This window comes from Nerophis ophidion, linkage group LG14 (assembly GCF_033978795.1).
Source record: "Nerophis ophidion isolate RoL-2023_Sa linkage group LG14, RoL_Noph_v1.0, whole genome shotgun sequence".
Classification (NCBI taxonomy): Eukaryota; Metazoa; Chordata; class Actinopteri; order Syngnathiformes; family Syngnathidae; genus Nerophis; species Nerophis ophidion.
Genome location: NC_084624.1, coordinates 48,929,805 through 48,946,569, shown reverse-complemented (window position 1 = coordinate 48,946,569; position 16,765 = coordinate 48,929,805). Strand labels below are relative to the sequence as shown.

Genomic DNA, 16,765 nt, shown 5'->3' with positions numbered 1-16,765 from the left:
ATTTATATAGCCCCAAATCACAAATGTCTCAAAGGACTGCACAAATCATTACGACTACAACATCCTCGGAAGAACCCACAAAAGGGCAAGGAAAACTCACACCCAGTGGGCAGGGAGAATTCACATCCAGTGGGACGCCAGTGACAATGCTGACTATGAGAAACCTTGGAGAGGACCACCCCCCCACCCCCCCCAGGGGACCGAAAGCAATGGATGTGGAGCGGGTCTAACATGATACTGTGAAAGTTCAATCCATAGTGGCTCCAACACAGCCGCAAGAGTTCAGTTCAAGCGGATCCAAGACAGCAGCGAGAGTCCCGTCCACAGGAAACCATCTCAAGCGGAGGCGGATCAGCAGCGTAGAGATGTCCCCAACCGATACAGGCGAGCGGTCCATCCTGGGTCTCGACTCTGGACAGCCAGTACTTCATCCATGGTCATCGGACCGGACCCCCTCCACAAGGGAGGGGGGGACATAGGAGAAAGAAAAGAAGCGGCAGATCAACTGGTCTAAAAAGGAGGTCTATTTAAAGGCTAGAGTATACAGATGAGTTTTAAGGTGAGACTTAAATGCTTCTACTGAGGTAGCATCTCCAACTGTTACCGGGAGGGCATTCCTGAGTACAATTCCTTTAAGTTTCAGCTTTGCAACCATACTCCCCCCGGAACCCAAAGACTTTGGTTTCCCGGACACTGCCCGGCGGGTCATGGGTATAACGCCGCCGGATCGCTAGTTGGCATCGTTTATGGTCGGAACTACGACGGTATCTGATCGTCTTCGAACCTCCGACTTTCGTTCTTTATTAATGAAACCATTCTTGGCAAATGCTTTTGCTCTCGTCCGTCTTGCGCCGGTCCAAGAATTTCACGGTCAAATGGTGCGGTCAAGAATCCTGAACACTTCTGTTATGCTGAGGAGACCAAAGTGGCGTAGGAGGAAGGAAAACTGTCAGGTGAGGGTCACCACTTTGTAAGCAAATTGTTGAACAGTTTTAGAACAACATTTCTCAACGAGCTATTGCAATGAATTTAGGGATTTTACCATCTACGCTCCGTAAAATCATCAAAAGGTTCAGAGAATCTGGAGAAATCACTGCACGTAAGCGATGATATTACGGACCTTTGAGCCCTTAGGTGGTACTGCATCAAAAACTTAGCAGTGTGTAAAGGATATCACCACATGGGCTCAGGAACACTTCATAAAACCACTGTCAGTAACTACAGTTGGTCGCTACATCTGTAAGTGCAAGTTAAAACTCTACTATGCAAAGCCGAACCCATTTGTCAACAACACTCTGAAACGCCGCCGGCTTGGCTGGGCCCGAGATCATCTAAGATGGACTGATGCAAAGTGGAAAGGTGTTCCGTGGTCTGACGAGTCCACATTTTAAATTATATTTGGAAACAGAGGACGTGGTGTCCTCCAGAGTGACCATTCGGATTGTTATAGGCGCAGAGTGTAAAAGCCAGCATGTGTGATGGTATGGGGGTGTATTAGTGCCCAAGGCATGGCTAACTTACACATCTGTGAAGGCACCATTAATACTGAAAGGTACATACAGGTTTTGGAGCAACATATGTTGTCATCCAAGCAACGTTATCATGGACGCCCCTGCTTATTTCAGCAAGACAATGTCAAGCCACATTCAGCACGTGTTACAACAGCGTGGCTTCGTAGTAAAAGAGTGCGGGTACTTTCCTGGCCCGCCTGCAGTCCAGACCTGTCTGCCATGGAAAATGTGTGGTGCATTATGAAGCGTAAAATAGGACAGCGGAGACCCCGGACTGTTGAAGGACTGAAGCTCTACATAAAACAAGAATGGGAAAGAATTCCACTTTCAAAGCTTCAACAATTAGTTTCCTCAGTTCCCAAAACGTTTATTGAGTGTTGTTAAAAGAAAAGGTGATGTAACACAGTGGTGAACATGCCCTTTCCCAACTACTTCGGCACGTGTTGCAGCCATGAAATTCTAAGTTAATTATTATTTGCAAAAAAACAATAAAGTTTATGAGTTTGAACATGAAATATGTTGTCTTTATAGCATATTCAACTGAATATGGCTTGAAAAGGATTTGCAAATCATTGTAATCTGTTTATATTTACAACACAATTTCCCAACTCATATGGAAAAAGACTACCTGCAACTGAATCCCAAGAAGATTCTCCCTCTGAGAAGTCCAGAACTGGAGCTCCACGTTGGGGCCCGGGTGGTCTCCCTGGAGCAGCAGATCTCCAGAGTCTTTCTTCAGGACGTCCCAGATCTGTCGTGACCACTCAACAACTAGACTTTCCATGGAGTACAACAAGCCTCCATCCAGTGGCCAACCAGTGGAGCTGATGGAGCAAAAATGTCTGTCAAACACGTGCAAACTTGATAGCACACGCAAATCTAAAGGACTAAACTCAAGAGCAGAGGATTGCTTCTCTCACATGAGCAACCTCGGGATCACGAATCATCCAGCGAGTCAGCCTTCAAGTATTTGCTAATATATGTTGACTGTGAGACCGCCCACAGTACCGGAAGGAGAAGATGCAAAGATAACCGCGTGCTTTATCAAGACTGAAACTGTTCTGCCGCTGCTGTTCTGCATCTATCCTTAGTACATCTAGAAAGGATGTGCAAACTGGCACAGTTCAGCACAAACGGCCGTGACAAAGAAGACAGTCGTGCTGCAAGGACAAACATTTGAGGAAGAGAGAATATTCACTCAACATTTTTGCACCGTCAAAAATGAAAATATGAGACATATTATGTTGTAGATATATTATTGTGTAATCTTACAGCTGCTGGATGACTTAACGGGCTTCCATTGATTTGTTTTGCATTCATTTTTCAGACAGGAAATATATATAAATATATTACTGTAACATAGCTCTCATGTGAAAAAGAAGTATTAGAATCACTGCAGCACTTTCCAGAACACACCATCAGTGTGCTAAGACTAGGTTCTGTTGTCCAGGTGGTGATTTAATATAACCCATAAAAGGTTTTAGTACCAGCACCAAAATGTATTTTGATACTTTTCTAAATAAAGGGGGACCACAAAATAAAGCATTATTGTAACAAAACATGTTAGTGTCGATGAAACATATGTTTATTATTGTTATTTAGTCCTTCAATAAAATGTTGAACATACTAGACAACTTGTCTTTTAGTAGTAAGTAAACAAACAAAGACTCCTAATTAGTATGCACTAACATATTGTCTCATTTATACACCTATTATTTTATACACATTATGAGGGACAAACTGTAGAAAATGGATTATTAACCTACTTGTTCATTTACTGTTAATATCTGCTTATTTTCAGTTTTAACATGTTCTATCTACACTTCTATTCAAATGTAATAATCACTTATTCTTCTCTTCTTTGATACCACACATTAGTTTTGGATGATACCACACATTTAGGTATCGATGCGATACCAAGTAGTTACAGGATCATACAATAAAATATAATACGTAATAAAGCAATAAAAATAAGGTTAAAATACTGATGTAAAGGGTAGGTGTCGACCTGTTTTCTGTTTTAACATGTTCTATCTACACTTCTGTTAAAATGTACTAATCACATATTCTTCTCTTTTTTGATACCACACATTAGTTTTGGATGATACCACACATTTAGGTATCGATGCGATACCAAGTAGTTACAGGATCATACATTGGTCATATTCAAAGTCCTCATGTGTCCAGGGACATATTTACTGACTTTATAAACATTATATATATATATATATTTTTAAAAGCTGCTAAAAAATATTGGTTCCTGTACTTGGTATCATTACAGTGGATGTCAGGTGTAGATCCACCCATGGCGTTTGTTTACATTGTGACACAGGTGAGCTATTGTATCCTCCTATGGTGTGTAGTGAGGCATGTTTAGCTATTCCTCGTCCTTCAGTGATAATGCTACTTGGAAGAAACATCCTTTACTTGTCGCCATGGAGGCCAGGATTAGTGATTTAGAAGTAACCATTATACACCTGCTGTCAACCTGTTTTATGTTTTATTTATTTGTCTTTTATCATGTTCTGTTTGTGTTGTGTTGTTAGCTCGTTTCTCATATTATCTTTTAACCTTTGGCTCCCCCTGTGGTAAATTTTAAATGTGCTTTATAAATAAAGTTGATTTGATTTGATTTAGCTGCTAGCTAGCCATGTCTAAAAGCATCTCTTCCTGAGGGTGTTTCAGTGTTACAACTTCACCTTTATCTTCACTTTTTACACCAAAATGCATCCGTTCTTCCTTTTCTGTCTTCAAACTGTGTCTGCTTGTAAGTACTCTGTGTGTGCGCGCTGCTGAACATGCTACTCTAATCGTAAAACCAGCAATGTCACGATGTGACGACGCGCCTTCATGCCCCTTAAAAAAAAAAGGGGGTGGCGGCAGTACTTTTTAGAGGTGGTATAGTACGGAATATGATTGATTAGCATGTACTAGTACCAGTATAGCGTACAATCCTAGGTGCTACATATTCCATGTGTGTGCTGCATGTCAACAACATGACAAAAGGCCACATGTTGGAGCATATGATGCCATTAATGTCGGAAAAAATGCCAGAAAGCAGATTTAAATAGGAGGCTCTGCACCACCTTTGCACTTTTTATCTTAGTCGTCTCTGTAGACTACACGCAACATGCCTGCTATTAGTACACGCAATTTATATAGTTTGCACATGCTGTTTAGCACTTGTTATTTGCATCAAAGTAGATCAGGCCCCTGACCAAAAGACATAAAAAGTCAAATCCTGCAAAGCATTTGGAATGACCTGCTGACCTCAGCTCCATGTCTGGAGGTCCTGCTGCTTCCACACCGAGAGGAAGAGGCAGCAAAGTGCGACCCTCAGCTCGTCCTCTCAGGGTGACCACAATGCTCCTCAGCTTCTCCATGTGGTGGCGGATGTCCTCCGACACCACCTCAGGCCACGCCTCATGGTCCAAAGTGTTGGACAACACACACAGCAAGACCTGCACACAGCAGACACACACAGTTGGACAAAACACACAGCAACACCTACAAACAGCGGACACACGCAGCTGGACAACACACACAGCAACACCTACAAACAGCGGACACACACAGTTGGACAACACACACAGCAAGACCTGCACACAGCAGACACACACAGTTGGACAACACACACAGCAAGACCTGCACACAGCAGACACACACAGTTGGACAACACACACAGCAACACCTACACACAGCAGACACACACAGTTGGACAACACACACAGCAAGACCTGCACACAGCAGACACACACAGCAACACCTACACACAGCAGACACACACAGTTGGACAACACACACAGCAAGACCTACACACACACACACACACACACAGTTGGACTACACACACAGCAACACCTACACACAGCGGACACATGCAGTTGGACAACACACACAGCAACACCTACACACAGCGGACACATGCAGTTGGACAACACACACAGCAACACCTACACACAGCGGACGCACACAGTTGGACAACACACACAGCAACACCTACACACAGCGGACACATGCAGTTGGACAACACACACAGCAACACCTACACACAGCGGACACATGCAGTTGGACAACACACACAGCAACACCTACACACAGCGGACACATGCAGTTGGACAACACACACAGCAACACTTACACACACACACACACACACACAGCAACATCTACACACAGCGGACACACAGCTGGACAACACACACAGCAACACCTACACACAGCGGGCACACACAGTTGGACAACACACACAGCAACACCTACACACAGCGGACACACACAAAGCAACACCTACACACAGTGGACACACACAGTTAGACAACACACACAGAAAGACCTACACACACACACATGGCGGACACACACACAGCAAGACCTACACACAGTGGACACACACAGTTGGACAACACACACAGCAACACCTACACACAGTTGGACAACACACACAGCAACACCTACACACAGCGGACACACACAGTTGGACAACACATACACACACAGACACACACAAACAGCGGACATACACACAGTGGGAGAGTGACCATTGTCAAGGATCAGCGGGGTGTACCTGTGAGATGACCACAGGCAGGTGCTCCATGGGGTCAGCAGGAACTTCCCCCAGCCGGACTTGCTGCCAGAATCCATGGCCGGCGATCCTCTTGATTTCTTTCTTCTTCAGCACACACAGAAACTTGGTCTTCCACGACGGGGACATCTTCACAGGTGCAGAAAGAGTTGGAATGCTTTCAAGGGCATTGAAATCACCAGAAAAAGGTAGTGACTTGTTTCACAAACTGACACATTAGATACTGGCCCACAGTCCATTAAGTATGGGAGACATTTGAACTCAATTAGAGTGTGCCTCGGTTTTATCTGTTGTTGTCAGATGCTGAGTCATGTGGAGTGGAGGACTGGACTGGTTTTAGTTTTGGTGCTGTGCCATTTGTACTGGTAAATATGTTTTATTGTTTATTGTCTGTTTTATTGTTCATTGTCTGTTTACGTCATTTTCTTTGTTTGAAGCTTCATTTCCTGCTCACTTTCATTTCATTGCAAATAACATAACATTTCTTCTTCCTCAAGCACAGTTAAAGTAAAGTTAAAGTAGCAATGATTGTCACACACACACACACTAGGTGTGGTGAAATGTGTCCTCTGCATTTGAACCATCCCCTTGTTCACCCCTTGGGAGGTGAGGGGAGCAGTGAGCAGCAGTGGTGGCCACGTCCAGGAATCATTTTTTGTTGATTTAACCCCCAATTCCAAGCCTTGATGCTGAGTGCCAAGCAAGGAGGTAATGGCTCCCATTTTTATAGTCCAGGGGTCAGGAACCTTTTTGGCTGAGAGAGCCATGAAAGCCAAATATTTCAAAATGTATTTCCGTGAGAGCCATATCATATTTTTTAACACTGAATACAACTAAATGCGTGCATTTTTAAGTAAGACCAACATTTTTAGAGTATAAAAAGTGTCTTATTCTTTTTAATAACATTATTATTCTGAAGCTAACCAATAATAAATAAAATGTCATGTCTGTTGATCATGTTTTTGTTTGGCCATGTGCTGTTTGTCCTTTGGACTCTTTAAGTTCCTGTTTTTTTCCACTCCCTTGTCTTGTTTCCTTGGTTACTCATTTTGTCCACCTGTCTCTGGTGGACAAAATGCCTGCTCACCTGCTTCCCGAGCACTAATCAGAGGTGGTATTTAAGCTTGTCTTTGCCAGTCAGTCGCCCTGGCGTCAATGTGATCTTTTCTTGCTCTGTGCTGACTTGTTTCATGCCTTGCCATAGTTTCGTGCTTCATGCCATGCCAAGTAAGTTTTGTTTGATTTATGTTCATAGTCTGTTTATGTGTTAGCTTTGTTCTTTAGCCCAAGTTGTGCCTCCGCTGTGAGCGATTTTTGTTTGTATCTTTTTTTAGTTTAAATTAAGTCATGTTTTTACCCAAATGCCATGTCCCGATTAGTCCGTCTGCCTTCCTGGGAGAACGACCCAACAGCAAGCTGCGACCCCCCCCCCCCCCCCCCCCCATCGTGACATAAAATACTTCTTACCATTAATGCGATTTCTTGAACAGGTGCGGTAGGAAACGGATGGATGGATTTAAATGCATGAGAATGTTTTATATTTTGAACGTTATTTTTAGCGTTAAGCAATGTCAGCTAAGATTTATCTAAGAGCCAGATGTAGTCATCAAAAGAGCCACATCTGGCTCTAGAGCCATAGGTTCCCTACCCGTTATAGTCTTTGGTATGACTCGGCCGGGGTTTGAACTCACAACCTACCCATCCCAGGGCAGACACTCTAACCACGAGACCACTGAGCAGGTAACATATAGGTTCTAGTTGAAAAGCCCGTCGATCCAGGAGCACGTTTGTCTACTAGCAAGTTCGACTTATAATCCGCAATTTGAGAGGAAGCAAAAGCTTCAGTGTGTCAACAATAGCAGCGTAAGTTAGCATGAGTTCATTGCTATCAATGCGCCGCTAAAATAGTCCGTCTGCGTTAGCACCTATAATAACAATATCACTCATATTTGGTTCATTTTCAGGTCACATGTAAATATTGTTTGCACTTCCTGGATGTTTTTAGTGAAGATATAATCTGCACAATGGAGGACCTTCCATCTGTTGACTTAATTGTTACTGCAGCTACTTGTTTACAATGTTGAAGCCAAACATAAGTGTTGTTGTCTTACATAAGCATTGTGAATGACAGCTTATTTCCAGTATGAGTAGCAGAATGGTGACATTGTTATAGTGGTCTTACTCACTTGCCACACTTTTTGATGAGCAGTCAGAATATTGGATGGACATTTATCAAAAACAAAAGCGCTAAAGGGCTCATTTCCTGCATGAAGAGATCAGATAAAGATGGATAGGACTTGATGTTAGAGAGTCCATTGCAGTCTTTAAGGCCGTTAAACAGCAGGTCACCCTTTAGAACAGGGGTCGGCAACCCAAAATGTTGAAAAGAGCCATATTGGACCAAAAATACAAAAACAAATCTGCATAAAAATAAAAGCCATACTACATACAGATAGTGTGTCATGAGATATAAATTGAATTAAGAGGACTTAAAGGACACCAAATGAGCTCAAATATAGCTACAAATGTGGCATAATGATGCAATATAGCTAGCCTAAATAGCATGTTAGCATCGATTAGCTTGCAGTGACCAAATATGTCTGAGTAGCACTCCACACAAGTCATTAACTTCAACAAAACTCACCTTTGTGCATTCATGCACAACGTTAAAAGTTTGGTGGACCAAATGAGACAGAAAAAGAAGTGACATAAAACACGTCTTCGGAAGTCGGAGAAAGTTGTACATGTAAACAAACTACGGTGAGTTCAAGCACTGCCAAAATTAGTAGGACAAAACGGCGCTCGCCAAATACTCGACTCAATGAAGCATGTTTAATACAAACAGTGTGCTTTATAACAATTAGGGAGGTTTGTGTCATGTTTGTCCTCCTACAGAAACCGTATTAAAACATCTTTTTCGATTTTTCATATACCGTATTTCCTTGAATTGCCGCCAGGACGCTAATTAATTTAAAACCTCTTACTTACCAAAGGCATGTGGTAAAAGTAAGCATGCGCTTATTATTTTAAAACCTCTTCTCACACCGGCACTTACCAAAGGCATGCAGTAAAAATTTGAGTGTGATGTAAGGATACCATCATGAAAAGCACATTTAATAAAAAAATTGTATTATGGTCTTACCTTTACTTATAAATGATATCCATGCCAGCTCCTTCTGATCAAAAGCATCGATAACTTGTTTATAGAAGTCTTCCTTATCTTACTTCAGTTTTAAAAGTCTCTCTGTCTCGATGGAGATCTTGCTTTATTACCTCCTGCTTCCATTGAAAGTCAAATTTAGAAAACCTCTATTAGACCGCTGCCATCAGTTAGCTGCGTTCCTCAAGTGCGGGCGACTACAGAATTATCCTCGGACAACTCCCCCTCCCGTTCTGCTCCGTGGGTGATCTCTTTATCCCACCGCTACCACCAGGAAGTGTTATTGTATAAATAATACACTGGGTATTTAGGACTGGAACATGCTTTATTTCAGCCCAATTGTTTACATAGCCAGCATAGGTGTTACATCCTAAAAGGTCCGTCATGCACCCCCCGCGTCATATCACAATCCACGTCACTCATTGTCACTTCTTCTGCAGCCGGGTAGTCGCAAGAAGGATCACTAGCGCCCTCTACCACCAGGAGGCGGGAGTCATTTAATGACTCATATTTGACACACGCAGCTACGGTATTGTGACGGTCTCAAGCCGTCGTCTTGCGGGTTCCCAGGACCACCAAGGAAGGACATGGCTTGAGCAGTTTGACTTTGTTTATTTTTCAATAAAACCTCAGTCCAGGTCGCTCTTCCGCTCCTCCTCTCCGCCTTCTCCATTTTGAAAATGATGACAGGTGAAGTGTCACTCGTGACGTGACGAGTTTGACCCGGCGGTAATAGTAAGCATGCACATACTATATGACCGGCGGCAATTCATGGAAATACAGTATTTTAGAAAAAGCTCCAGAGAGCCACTAGGGCGGCGCTAAAGAGCCGCATGCGCCTCCGGAACCGCGGGTTGCCGACCCCTGCTTTAGAAGAAGTACTGGTGGTAAATGAAAGAAAAATAAGTATGTGCACCTGAGCATCTCCTGCGTGAAGTGTCCCTCCTGGTCCGCTGCAGAGCAGCAGCCTGCTGCTCCAAACGTGGTCCAGGAAGTCTAGAATGACATGCTGATTCTCCTCGGCGCTGATGAAGCGCTTCCATTGATCCGTCTTCACGCGCAACACGGAGAAGGCCTGTTCTCGAAGGAAGTCCACTCTCTGGTCCGACAGCTCCACGCTGGCTGTGAGAGAGGGGTCCTGGGCTGTGAGAGAGGGGTCCTTGGCTGTGAGAGAGGGGTCCTGGGCTGTGAGAGAGGGGTCCTGGGCTGTGAGAGAGGGGTCCTGGGCTGTAAGAGAGGGGTTCAGGGCTGAGAGAGAGGGGTCCTGGGCTGTGGGAGAAGGGTCCTGGGCTGTGAGAGAGGGGTCCTGGGCTGTGAGAGAGGGGTCCAGGGCTGTGAGAGAGGGGTCCTGGGCTGTGAGAGAGGGGTCCTGGGCTGTGAAAGAGGGCTCTTGGGCTGTGAAAGAGGGGTCCTGGGCTGTGAAAGAGGGGTCCTGGGCTGTGAGAGAGGGGTCCTGGGCTGTGAGAGAGGGGTCCTGGGCTGAGAGAGAGGGGTCCTGGGCTGTAAGAGAGGGGTTCGGGGCTGTGAGAGAGGGGTCCTGGGCTGTGGGAGAAGGGTCCTGGGCTGTGAGAGAGGGGTCCTGGGCTGTGAGAGAGGGGTCCTGGGCTGTGAGAGAGGGGTCCTGGGCTGTGAGAGAGGGGTCCAGGGCTGTGAAAGAGGGGTCCTGGGCTGTGAAAGAGGGGTCCTGGGCTGTGAAAGAGGGGTCCTGGGCTGTGAGAGAGGGGTCCTTGGCTGTGAGAGAGGGATCCTGGGCTGTAAGAGAGGGGTTCAGGGCTGTGAGAGAGGGGTCCTGGGCTGTGGGAGAAGGGTCCTGGGCTGTGAGAGAAGAGTCCTGGGCTGTGAGAGAGGGTTCCTGGGCTGTGAGAGAGGGGTCCAGGGCTGTGAGAGAGGGGTCCTGGGCTGTGAGAATGAGGTCCTGGGCTGTGGGAGAGGGGTCCTGGGCTGTGAGAGAGGGGTCCTGGGCTGTGAGAGAGGGGTCCTGGGCTGTGAGAATGAGGTCCTGGGGGGGCCTGCTGCTTTGACCAACAACCTCAGCCATGGACACAGCCCAAGAATGCTAACAAAATGGAAAAAGAAAGGTAAGTGGTAATAAAGAAGGAATTGGGTTTAGTCGAAATGAGGTTATGTTATCTCCAATATGTCAGCTGGTGTCCTGTGCAGAGACGACTACTCAAATACCTTCCACTGGTAAAGTGATACACCTGCTACTCTGTCACCTGATCCCTTAACAAGGACCAGCACAGGACAGGTCAGGTTATAATACACACACACATATATATATATATATATATACATATACATATATATATATATATAAACTCATACATATATGTGTACACACACAAACTTATAAGCACACGTATGTTTACACACATATTTACAACTATAAACGAGACATACATGTTTTCATCAATAAAAATAATCATATATATTCTTCATTATAGGCACACAATATATAGGAAATTAAATGTTTGAATGCACGACAAGATAATAAAAATAGAGTGCAATCAGTCTATGTAGATATGCTATACATAATTATTATTGCATTCAGGTCTGCTGTAAAATGCGACACCTGTGACGACCACTTGGGGGCAGTGTGGCACAATGTATCTTGCAGCATGTCTGTGATCTGCAGCCATGACATCCTATTAAGCTTTTTAACAATGCAGCATCAAAAACAGCAACATTGTGTTACTTGACATACAGCAATCTTTTTTTTTTGTGTGCAAATGTTGAACTTTCATTCTCAAAAACAGAGGTAAGAAAGCTTTCTGACCTGCTGACAGTTTGACACTTTAGCCTTGGTCGTACCTTCCTGGTGTGACTGTCTCCAGACAGCTGACCAGGACCAGTCGTACCTTCCTGGTGTGAAGTGTCTACAGACAGCTGACCAGGACCAGTCGTACCTTCCTGGTGTGACTGTCTCCAGACAGCTGACCAGGACCAGTCGTACCTTCCTGGTGTGACGTGTCTACAGACATCTGACCAGGACCAGTCGTACCTTCCTGGTGTGACGTGTCTACAGACATCTGACCAGGACCAGTCGTACCTTCCTGGTGTGATGTGTCTACAGACAGCTGACCAGGACCAGTCGTACCTTCCTGGTGTGACGTGTCTACAGACATCTGACCAGGACCAGTCGTACCTTCGTGGTGTGACGTGTCTACAGACAGCTGACCAGGACCAGTCGTACCTTCCTGGTGTGACGTGTCTACAGACAGCTGACCAGGACCAGTCGTACCTTCCTGGTGTGACGTGTCTACAGACATCTGACCAGGACCAGTCGTACCTTCCTGGTGTGAAGTGTCTACAGACAGCTGACCAGGACCAGTCGTACCTTCCTGGTGTGATGTGTCTACAGACAGCTGACCAGGACCAGTCGTACCTTCCTGGTGTGACGTGTCTACAGACATCTGACCAGGACCAGTCGTACCTTCCTGGTGTGACGTGTCTACAGACAGCTGACCAGGACCAGTCGTACCTTCCTGGTGTGACGTGTCTACAGACAGCTGACCAGGACCAGTCGTACCTTCCTGGTGTGACGTGTCTACAGACAGCTGACCAGGACCAGTCGTACCTTCCTGGTGTGACGTGTCTACAGACAGCTGACCAGGACCAGTCGTACCTTCCTGGTGTGACGTGTCTACAGACAGCTGACCAGGAAGAAGAAGACAGAAATGAATGCAAGAAGGAAAGAATCATCAGAAGAAGAAGACAATCTGCCACAACAGACCACTGATCTCAACTGACATGCTGGTGATGACCGGGTCAGGAAACTTTATTTTGAAAGGTTTTGTCGACCTGGTCATTTGTTATCAGACACGTCGCACCAGGAAGCTCGGACTGCTCTGACGAAGGTAAGAAACCTTTCTTGCACTAAAAGATTTGTCAGAACACAAGAATTCCGGACATAGAAGACAAGATGAGTTACATTTATCTGTTGTTGTTTTTTGTTTAATCTCGGACATGTTTATTTTCTTTGTAGAATATGGAACACACGTTTTTTGTTGGCTCAAGTTGGTGGGCGGCCGAGGGTGGAGTCGGCTCTCTTGGTTGCTTTGTTGGGTCTGCTCCTGTCTCTGGCCATGCAGACCATGGCGTGTAACACCACAGAGGCCACCACAGTGCATATATTTTGTTTTTGTTGTTTTACTTTTGTGGCTGCTTGCATCAGCTCTGCTCTTCTAATGTCCTTTGATGGTTTACCTTTTTACCATTTTTTTCCCTTGGCCTCAGTCTGGACCCCTCTCCAAGGGCCCCGGCTTAGACTGAACTATTTTTTTTCTCGTCCCCTTTCTTTACCTGTTTCTTAACTTTTTTGTAAGGGGCGACGCAAGTTGTCAGACCCGTCAGCGTTCCTGTTCTGTCTCCCTGTAATGTTGGATCCTGTTCTGTCTCCCTGTAATGTTGGATCCTGTTCTGTCTCCCTGCAATGTTTGATCCTGTTCTGTCTCCCTGTAATGTTTGATCCTGTTCTGTCTCCCTGCAATGTTTGATCCTGTTCTGTCTCCCTGTAATGTTTGATCCTGTTCTGTCTCCCTGCAATGTTTGATCCTGTTCTGTCTCCCTGTAATGTTTGATCCTGTTCTGTCTCCCTATAATGTTTGATTCTGTTCTGTCTCCCTGTAATGTTTGATCCTGTTCTGTCTCCCTATAATGTTTGATTCTGTTCTGTCTCCCTATAATGTTTGATCCTGTTCTGTCTCCCTGCAAAGGTTGATCCTGTTCTGTCTCCCTGTAATGTTTGATTATGTTCTGTCTCCCTATAATGTTTGATTCTGTTCTGTCTCCCTGCAAAGGTTGATCCTGTTCTGTCTCCCTGTAATGTTTGATTATGTTCTGTCTCCCTGTAATGTTTGATCCTGTTCTGTCTCCCTGTAATGTTTGATCCTGTTCTGTCTCCCTATAATGTTTGATCCTGTTCTGTCTCCCTGCAAAGGTTGATCCTGTTCTGTCTCCCTGTAATGTTTGATTATGTTCTGTCTCCCTGTAATGTTTGATCCTGTTCTGTCTCCCTGTAATGTTTGATTCTGTTCTGTCTCCCTGTAATGTTTGATCCTGTTCTGTCTCCTTATAATGTTTGATTCTGTTCTGTCTCCCTGCAAAGGTTGATCCTGTTCTGTCTCCCTGTAATGTTTGATTATGTTCTGTCTCCCTGTAATGTTTGATCCTGTTCCGTCCCCCTGTAATGTTTGATTATGTTCTGTCTCCCTGTAATGTTTGATCTTGTTCTGTCCCCTTGTAATGTTTGATCTTGTTCTGTCCCCTTGTAATGTTTGATCCTGTTCTGTCTCCCTGTAATGTTTGATCCTGTTCTGTGTCCCTGTAATGGTTGATCCTGTTCTGTCTCCCTGTAATGGTTGATCCTGTTCTGTCTCCCTGTAATGTTTGATCCTGTTCTGTCTCCCTGCAATGTTTGATCCTGTTCTGTCTCACTGTAATGTTTGGTCCTGTTCTGTCTCCCTGTAATGTTTGATTCTGTTTTGTCTCCCTGTGATGTTTGATCCGGTTCTGTCTCCCTGTAATGTTTGATCCTGTTGTGTCTCCCTGTAATGTTTGACCCTGTTCTGTCTCCCTGTAATGTTTGATCCTGTTCTGTCTCCCTGCAATGTTTGATCCTGTTCTGTCTCACTGTAATGTTTGGTCCTGTTCTGTCTCCCTGTAATGTTTGATTCTGTTTTGTCTCCCTGTGATGTTTGATCCGGTTCTGTCTCCCTGTAATGTTTGATCCTGTTGTGTCTCCCTGTAATGTTTGACCCTGTTATGTCTCCCTGTAATTTTTGATCCTGTTCTGTCTCCCTTTAATGTTTGATCCTGTTCTGTCTCCCTGTAATGTTTAATCCAGTTCTGTCTCCATGTAATGTTTGATTCTGTTCTGTCTCCTCCCTGTAATGTTTGATCCTGTTCTGTCTCCCTGTAATGTTTGATCCTGTTCTGTCTCCTCCCTGTAATGTTTGATCCTGTTAGGTCTCTTCCCTGTAATGTTTGATCCTGTTAGGTCTCTTCCCTGTAATGTTTGATCCTGTTCTGTCTCCTCCCTGTAATGTTTGATCCTGTTCTGTCTCCGTGTAATGTTTAATCCTGTTCTGTCTCCCTGTAATGGTTGATCCTGTTTTGTCTCCCAACAATTTTGGTCCTCTTCTGGCTCCCAACAATGTTTGATCCTGTTTTGTCTCCCTGTAATGTTTGATGCTGTTTTGTCTCCCTGTAATGTTTGATCCTGTTCTGTCTCCCTGTAATGTTTGATCCTGTTCTGTCTCCCTGTAATGTTTGATGCTGTTTCGTCTCCCTGTAATGTTTGATCCTGTTCTGTCTCCCTGTAATGTTTATCTGCTCTTGAATGGGATTGTGCTGAAAATCTTAATTTCCCCTCGGGGATTATTAAAGTATTTCTGATTGTGATTCTTTGAACAGCCCTGGTTTAGGACACTTTCAGGTGTAGGGAAATGACTTTGTTGCAGTGCAGGTTTTTACGTGAAGGAGCAGAAGTAAAACCAAAAATACATTGTTGTGCACTTACATTAAAGCCCATAAACTACGATGTTGAGATGAAGTCTGAAATGCATGAAAGGTAAGAGAATGTTCTTCTTTTACGGCTTGACTCATAGTGTAAATCTTATATGACCTTTGTCGGCCTATTTCGCTGAGCATTGATCAGCAGTGAACATTTGCATGCTTGGAGAGCAGTACAAGCTGTAATCCACGCCAGCCCTCTCAGGGAATTGTTAAATCTGTAATTCCATGCTTCACTATGCTTGCATGAGTGAACCAGCCAACGATTACAGCTTGCATATCGGCTCTAGCCGTTTGTTTCTACAAGTTTAAATTAGGGCTGTCTAGTCATACATTTTTAATCAGTTCAATCACACTGTGAACCTGTGATTAATCAAGATTAATCACCGGTTGTTACTCGCCCACATTTGCTCAAGAAAACCTCCTGATACCATTTTGTTGTCAAGTGTGTAATCAAAGCACCTTTTTAAACGTTTGACTTGACTGCAAGTCATTCATTTGCTTCAAACTTGGTGAGTCAGTATAAGAAGAAGTAAGAGCACATTTTGCAGTAATGTAGCAAAGAAGGTACAGATAGTAAACACCCATAAACAACTTTACGTCATGCAGTATTTATATCTGCATTTACTCTTCCTTTAAAACATACGTAGACTCTAGATCAGGGGTCGGGAACCTTTTTGGCTGAGAGAGCCACACAAGCCAAATATTTTCAAAAGTATTTCCGTGAGAGCCATATAATATATTTTTTTTAAGACTGAATATAACTAAATGCGTGCATTTTTAAGTAAGACCAACATTTATAATAAGTCTCTTGTTCATTTTAATAACATGGTTATTCTGAAGCTAACCAACAAAAAATAAAATACTTCTTACCATTAATGCGACTTCTTGAACAGGATGGATGGATTAAAATGCATGAGAATGTTTTATATTTTGAATGTTATTTTTGACACTGTGATTGCCAGCGGAAATATTCATCATTCACCATGTTAAGCA

The 16,765-nt window shown here is 44.2% G+C and overlaps 1 long non-coding RNA gene and 1 pseudogene across 1 annotated transcript in view; both read right to left on the bottom strand.

Annotated features, from left to right (window-relative positions):
- Positions 1–10,512, bottom strand: part of LOC133567904 (dynein axonemal heavy chain 11-like) — a 74,279-nt pseudogene extending 63,767 nt beyond the window's left edge.
- Positions 10,513–10,947: 435 nt separating this feature from the next.
- Positions 10,948–16,765, bottom strand: part of LOC133568976 (uncharacterized) — a 30,435-nt gene continuing 24,617 nt past the window's right edge. Inside the window, exon 3 of the long non-coding RNA XR_009809718.1 lies at positions 10,948–11,312. This is a non-coding gene — a long non-coding RNA (uncharacterized LOC133568976). The remainder of the gene's footprint in view (positions 11,313–16,765) is intronic.